Below are 8,344 nucleotides of genomic sequence, written 5' to 3' on the forward strand. Positions count from 1 at the left end.
GGACTCCCCACCCCTTGACTGCCTTGAAGTACAGGCATAATTTTTGACAGGAATAACAATAAACAACAACAAAAAGGCTGCGGGATTGGATCACATCTTGCTATGCAGAATATTTTCACAAAAATGCTAACAACCCTCCTCAGACACCACAACCAGTAGCTTATTGGAAGATGAGAACATCACTTATGGGTGAAAGCAGCCTCCACAGAAGCTCCACTGGCCACATAAGAACATAAGAACGGCCATACTAGGTCAGACCAAAGGTTCATCTAGACCAATAGCCTGTCTGCCGACAGTGGCTAGCACCAGGTGCCCCGGAAGGAGTGGACCGAAGACAATGGTGAAGTGACTTGTCTCATGCCATCTATCTCTAGCCTCTGACAAACAGAGGCCAGGGACACCATTCTTACCTCCTGGCTAATAGCCTTTTACAGACCTAACCTCCATGAATTTATCTAGCTTCTCTTTAAACTCTGTTATAGTTCTGGCCTTCACAGCCTCCTCTGGCAAGGAGTTCCAGAGGTTGACTGCGCTGTGTGAAAAAGAACTTTCGCTTATTAGTTTTAAACCTGCTACCCATTAATTTCATTTAGAGTCCTCTAGTCCTTATATTATGGGAACTAATGAAGAACTTTTCTTTATTCACCCTCTCTACACCACTCATTATTTTATATACCTCTATCTTATCCCCTCTCAGTCTCCTCTTTTCTAAACTGAAAAGTTCCAGTCGCTTTACCCTCTCTTCATACGGGACCCGTTCCAACCCCCTAATCATTTCAGTTGCCCTTTTCTGAACCCTTTCCAAGGCCAAAATATCTTTTTTGAAGTGAGGAGTCCACATCTGTACACAGTATTCAAGATGTGGGCGTTCCATAGTTTTATACAGGGGCAGTAAGATATTCTGTGTCTTATTTTCCATCCCTTTCTTAATAAGTCCTAACATTCTATTTGCCTTTTTGACCTCCACAGCACACTGTGTGGACGTTAATGCCACATGTACTATGCAGGTAGGAAGACTCCCCCTTTGGTGGTGGCCCCATGATGGCACATTTGGCATAATATATAGCTGCTTATGAGCAGCCAGCCACACGTACAAATAAATTTATGTGAATTACATCCATTCAGTCAGTGATTCCCTGGTTGATCAACATTTAGGGTACGTCTACACTGACAGGCTATTTTGGGATATTAGAGATATCCCATAATAGTTACCCGGCATCTTTAGAATGCGTCCGAATACTATATTGTGAAACGTAGCAGTTCTGCTATTTTGGCATCCCTGTAAACCTCATTCCAAGAGGGATAAGGGGAGTCTTGAAATAGCATGTTATGAAATTTGGCAGTGTAAACATGTCAAATTTCAAAATAGCCTATATCGAAATAGAATCAAAATAAGAGACTCAATTTGCATAGTGCAAATTGCGTAACTTATTTCGAGCTAAGGGTGCAGTATAGACGCACCCTAAGTCAGAACTTTTTAAAAAAGGAGCTTTCTATTAATAAGAGCCCTACACACACACTCACACTCAAAAGGGTTTCTCTCCAAATTCCTGCACCGGCCCTCAAAAAAAGATGACATCAATACATCAATCAGTTGATTTTGACAGATGAAGAAAACTAAGGCAGAGAAGCAAAGCATTTTGCCCAAGATCGCAGAGGTTCAAAGTCAGGATTAGAACTCAGGGACTCCTCACCCTACAACCCAGAAGCCTTCAATGTTTCACAGACATGAAGCTATAAGATAGATTGTACATAAGGTGACAGTCATTAGGCATAAATAACGAAAGAAATAATACTTAATACTCTCCCAACACTAGATTTGATCCCCGTTAAACATATCCGTATTGAATAAATGTAGCACTCACTTTCTTATTTGGCTCAAATTCTTCCTCATGACACTTAGGTTAAGTCTACACTTCCAGGTTGGAATAATTCATGCTTATTTGCGCCTTACCCTGAAGTGTATTTCTTTCCATGTGTTCAGATCAGACCACAGGGAGAATTTGAAATTCAACCCACTTTAAATTAATTAAAAGGAGTCTCAACCAGCATTTACACACAGACACACACAAAATTCAGACCCGGCTGAAGAAGTCTCTGGCCTGTAGATGTTAGTGTTAATAAATCTTGAAATTTCTGAGTAATTCAAGAAGATTGGAGAGGGCTAATGTTATGCCACTATTAAAAAAAGGGAAAGTGGGATGACCCAGGAAAGTTAACCTGACTACAGTCCCTGGCAAAATAATGGAAAAGCTGATTCAAGACTCAATGAATAAAGAATTAAAGAATAGGAATATAATTAATGCCAGCCAGCGTGGTTTTATGACAAATAGATTTTGTCAAACAAACTTAATTTAATACTTTAAGATTACAAGTTTGATTGACAATTGGAACTACATAGACATAATAGATTTGTATAAGCAATTCCACTGGGACCAATGCTAGTTAACATTTTCATCAGTGATCTGGAAGTAAATATTCACTTACTAATGAAAACATTTGGGGGTGACACAAAAATTTGCAGAATGGTAAATACTCCTTGAGTGGCCATACACCAGAACAGGGGAATGGTTTGGGGTCAAAGGCAAGCTGATATGAAGATCCAGGAGGTTACTTCCCTCTGAACTAGGGATATGTCTACACTAGGAAATTATTTCAAAAATAATAACTCCCAAAATAACTATTTTGAAATAAGTGTTATTCCTCAGGGAAAGCAGGAGTTATTATTTTGAAATAACCAGCTCCTTATTTCAAAATAATGTGCTTGGAACTGTGGATGCTCCACTTATTATTTCAAAATAGTGTAGACCAGGGAGAGCTGAAGTTACTCCAGTCATTAGAGGAACTCAACTAGCCTTGTGAGGAGAGAGTCTCTCTCCAGAGATATGTGGTTAGAGCCACTGGGTCTGCAGTGGAGAAGATCTGACCCCTACAAGTATCCATATAGCACCTGCAAGATGGCCAAACTCCTGTCTCAGAATTGTGCTCAAGGTTAAACCCAGGGCCAATGATCTGCAGAAAGCCTCCACTGGTTGTTTTAACATCTTGATCAAGAATATGGAGGGGATATGGGCAGAGAACCCAGTTCTCCACTACTTTGCACCTTGTGTAGTTATCTACATCTAGGCAAAGTGAGCATAAATACCAAAAGCAGGATGAGTGAGTACAGAATTCAGAACCAGTAGCATTTTATACTCACCTGCACAGGTTTAAATAGTGATTAAAGGTGCAAGACAAAGGAGAATCTGGCTCATGGTGTTAGCAAGCTGTCACCACCACAAGCACATGAAGCATGAGATGAGACCTGGTGCCAGTAAGCTGCATCTCACTCTACCTGTTATTGCAGAAACATATCAGGCTCCTCCCTACACCCCACTAGCTCTTGCCTCTTACATCTCTGCCTGCACCTCTTCATTATCTTCTTTTTCCTCCCCTGTGCACACAGTGGAGATGATGAAGAAGGACAGATGAGAAGGGGAGGGGAAAACGGGGAGCTGAGGGAGAAGGCAGAGAAATAATGAAGATGTAACCAGTATTGTGAGAACAGAGACAAGCAGTAAGTCCCTCAGGTTAGGAGCCTTTTCCACAGTACATTGTTGGGAGCCAAGGAGGTATAACAGTACAGTTCCTGGCATCTCATTTCTTCTATTGTATCTCAGTTTCATCTGCACATTTGAGCAAAAGCAGGGAAAATTAAAATTGTTCCTGGTCTAGTGAAAAGAGAAATTTGATATTTATTCATGCCTCACGTACATTAGGGTTTGACAGACATCTTAATTAGGGGCAAATCTAGACTTAGAAAGTAAAATACATTTCTCTCCTCACTTTAATCTTTTATGGATATGTGTGACCAATCAGCCTCTGAAAACCATTTGAAACTGGAATAGATAGATGGTTGCCTGCTAATTTTAGCAGGACAGTCATGATTTTAGTAGTCTGTCTCACCCACTCTCTCCATTGGGAACACTAATTTCCCACTTAGCACAGTCCCTGCTGTCTGCCTGATTTATATGAGGATTTGCAATTCTGAGGAAGAGGGGGAGGGAAGGTTCACCCTGAATTTTTTTCCGCTCCAGGAATGGAAATTACTCACCCATTCTTGAGGGCGGGGGATAGTCTCCCTGTAGAAACCTAAAACTCATGTTGCTGAAATCAGCATCACATTACAAGAATTCTCTATATGTGCAGAGCTGTAAAGCATTCTGCCTTAACGTTTCCACTCTGAAATCTGGGTTTTGAGCATTATATAGCTAGGGTAGGTAGCAGTAATCCTTCATTAATATACTGAACTCCTCGGGTTTCCACAGAGCAGATTGCACACTTAAACAACCACTGCATAAAACTGTTGCTGCTTTGCATGAAATTTGTAATTGTGACTAATTGGCTGTAAAGTAGATGGCTTCCTCAGTCATAAGTGGTGAAAGGAAAGTGGCTGGTGAGTGCCGTACCTGCATGAGCACTGCTTCGAAGGTGGATCTCCCCACGCCGAACTGGTTCCTGACGGATCGGTAGCTGTATGGCGTGGAGAGCTGTAGCCAGACATGAACCCCATCTTGTTCCCCCCCCCCCCAGAGAGCAAGAGAAAGGCAGTCAGCCTTTGATGCCCTGGGAACGCAGGTGTGCTGCCTGTCCCTGACTCTACCATAAACAGAAACCAGACAGTAAATGGGCTAGCTGATGACTGGGAGGCCTCCTGTCGCCCTGATGGCTAGTATCAGTAATTGACACGCCTGCACTGTCCCAGGAGAGGAATCTTCGCCCATCACATACCAGAGGTGCCCATTGTCTGCATTTTCCCAGGTGTGAATTATGCTTTGCACCCTTCGTGGGAAACTTGGTGTTCAAAGCCATTTTTCCTAATTGGCCACTTGAGACCAGGAAGAAACCTACGTGACCCAAGGGGTATACAAAGGGGTTTAGTAGCCCACCCCATTTGAGCTCCAATCACCTACACCTGCTGGCAGGTATTGATTGTCTCCCAAGGTCCGTGGGACACCCAACCTCGCCCTACTTCTTCCTGAGGGATTGAGAGAAAGACGCTGGCCACACCAAGTCTGGAATGCAGGGGTGAGAATTGTACCTGCAATGTGTTTCTTTATGTGTACACTTTAATTGTCACTCTCTTATAAGTTTAGTTACTTTATTATAGTTTCTTAAGGCAAACTGCTTCATTTCTATTGTAAACTGCCTTTGGTAAGGTGATTTAGCTATAAACTTTGGAAATAAGTGGGTGCCCTCATTCACTTATAAATAAATATATATATTGAACCAAGTTTCTTTTATTTTATTTTCTCTTTTCTTTCTCCTGCAAATAAGTGCGTGTCAAGCTTCTGACTTGAACCCGTGCTGCTGTACCCGAACTGAACACAAACAAAAGAACTTCAGCCAGTCATAAGGGACAGGTATAGGATGCGCTTGGGCGTTTTGGATCGTGTCACTCCCAGGTGACAGATCTGTTGGGGCATCTCTCAGTCTTTCCTAGACTGCCCGCTGTGAAGGGATCCTGTATCCTAGCAGCTAAAATCTGAGGTGTAATAAGCTCTTCCTATAAACTCGGGGCGTCTGAGAGCCTGTTGGCTACCCTCTGCGATGGGACCCCAGACCTAGCAGTAAAGTCACAGATGTTAAACTTTTTTTTCAGGGTGCCCTCCAGCCTCCTAGGCTGCCCACTGCGACGAGACCTTGCATCTCAGCAGTTGAAGACTTGGGTGTAACACACACGCACACACTGCCCTGACCATCGGCTGACAAGAGTTTCCAGAGGGCGATGGCCACATGCTTCTGGAGGCAGTCTGGATGCTCTCTTTCGAAAAAACACAGTTTGCGTTACATAGCGCCTTTTTTCGAAAGAATACTTTCGAAAAAAGGTGTTCTTCCTCGTAAAACAAGGTTTTCCACAGTCGAAAAAACTGCTGCATTCTTTCGATTTAAGTTCGAAAGAATGCGACAGCAGTCTAGATGCAGGGGAAGTTTTTTCAAAAAAAGGCCACTTTTTTCGAAAAAACCCTGTAGTGTAGACACGCCCAGAGTGACTAGATTTTCATTGGGAAGGCACAGGCACTTTCCCTGCCTGTCTGAAGTTACTGCAGCCTTGTCCCTAATAGTTCCTTTTTACCCCACCTGCTGCTTCAGCTGGGAGCCTGCAAGAACTGGAGGGTTGTGGGGGATCCTCCCTGCCTCCCATGTAGTCTCCTCTAGTTGGCTATGGAAAGGAAGCACATTGACGTATTAGGCATTGCTGGAATTTGTTCTGTGCTGCTGCAGACACAGCTTCTGTCTAGGTCAGTTTTCTTCTGACTCCTCTTTAGGATCAGAGGAGGGAACCTAGCAGCAATGCAAAGCAATGAGCCCAGTCCACACCCCTCTCAATACCTCCCTGTCTGTTACACACCTTTCAAAGAAAATACACTACCACCCGCTGGGAAGGCATCCAGCAAATCACTCTGGGGCTACAGCAGCCTGTATTCTGAGTTCAGCCGATGCTTTGTTAAAGAGCCCTCTGCTACGGCAAAACTAAAGGGGGAAGGGGGAAAACATGGGACTGCGATGGAGATCTACTGTCAGTGCCTCCACAATTGACTTTGTTTTGACTTTATTCCTTCTTATGCGTGGTCTATAGATCTGCTAGATATTGGCCTGTAGGATAACGCCGGTCCTTTCTATCTTCTTTTAAGTTTATCAGATCTTCACTCCCAAACATAGCTGAGCTCTCACAGATCCCATTGCACACACTCAGAATCACTCCAGATTTTGCACTTAAGGGAGCTTCCTAAAATGATTTAATAAATTCAACATCTGAAGAACTGTGGCAGTCGATCTTGCGGAGTTTGATTTAGTGGATCTAGTAAAGACCTGCTAAATCAAACACTGAGGTCCCCCTTTGAACTGCTGCTGTGGAGATGGTGCCCAAGATTGAATTAAGGTATGTCAACTCCCACTACGCAATTAACGTATCTGGGGCTGCGTGTCTTAATTTGACCTTCCAGGTAAGCATAGAAAAGGCCTTAGAAGTAAAGTAATGTGAAACACATTATCTGAGGGTACATCTACACAGCACACTTATTTCAAAATAAGCTATTTTGGATTTTTTTTCCTAAATAACTTATTTTGAAACACTACACTACAGGGAAACCTCATAATTAGTCTGAGGCAGGCTTCCCTAATGTGGGACTGCTACCTCGAATTAGAGCACCAGGAGGCAATGGGAAGTAATTATTCTGAATGGTCCTGGGGAGGAGCTATTTTGAAATAGCAGCAGTGGAGCATCCACACTACTGCTATTCTGAAATAGGTATTTCGGAATAAGCGTTATTCCTTGTGGAATGAGGTTTACAGATTTCGAAATAAGCTGTCCATTATTTTGAAATTGCTTCAAAGTAATGGAATTGCTGTGCAGATGCTCACATTTTTATTTCAAAATAACGGCTGTTATTCCAAAATAACTGTGCTGTGTAGACGAACCCCACGGGGCATAAGTCTTATCTCCTACTTAGCCGGTGACAGAAGTGTACTATTTGGAAGAGCCTGTGTATTTCACAAAATATAAATTAGGTCTCTGAATCTGTAACAGCAAATAATTACTTTGGTAGGTAGTTGCTTCTGCTGATTTATTTTTGAGAGAGGGGAAAAATTATGTTCCTGTTTGAGGGGTGGTGATTGTAGAGCACACCTGGTAGGTATAGCTGCTAGGTGGAATATCACTGTAGTTTCAGCAATGTCTCTCTGTACAAAAAGAAAGTTGTTATCCGAGTTTGTCATTTTAGTTTGCCTCTCCACTAAATTGTTTGTACAAAGGCTTTGGAAACATGCTGCACCAGTGAACAAATTACAATAGCAATAAACAAAAGCCTCATCATTTACATCATTCCAACAGATTTAGCATAAACAGACTGAGGATACAGTAGTGACACTTTCCCAACCAGCCTACAATGATGGCAAAGAATTTAGAATTACTTGTCAGCCACAGCTCACTCTATAAATACAGGGCTGTTGGGGATTTTTGTTGATAGGAACATTTTGTGTTTAGAAGGCAGTTTCACATGGACATGAATTGCGCTCTTGGAGTTGTCATTGTGTGTGTTTACAGCTGTTTTATTGGAAAGAAAGATTATCAGAAAGGCCAAAGTCAGTTTACACTATTGCCAGATTTCTGGAAGGCTGCCTCAGAGTAACAAGTTTCAATTCTTCTTGGAAAGATGCACCAAATACAGTATTCAGTGATAATGCTGGGAAGGAAGGGCAGTAGTCTTGACACAGCTATTCATGTCTACAGAGAGATCAAAAGGCAGTGAATTATCAAAATGGGATACAGAACCCATGACTGTCTGTAATAACATGGCCCTTC

Source organism: Pelodiscus sinensis, chromosome 3, assembly GCF_052426305.1.
Source record: "Pelodiscus sinensis isolate ZL-2025 chromosome 3, ASM5242630v1, whole genome shotgun sequence".
NCBI lineage: Eukaryota > Metazoa > Chordata > Testudines > Trionychidae > Pelodiscus > Pelodiscus sinensis.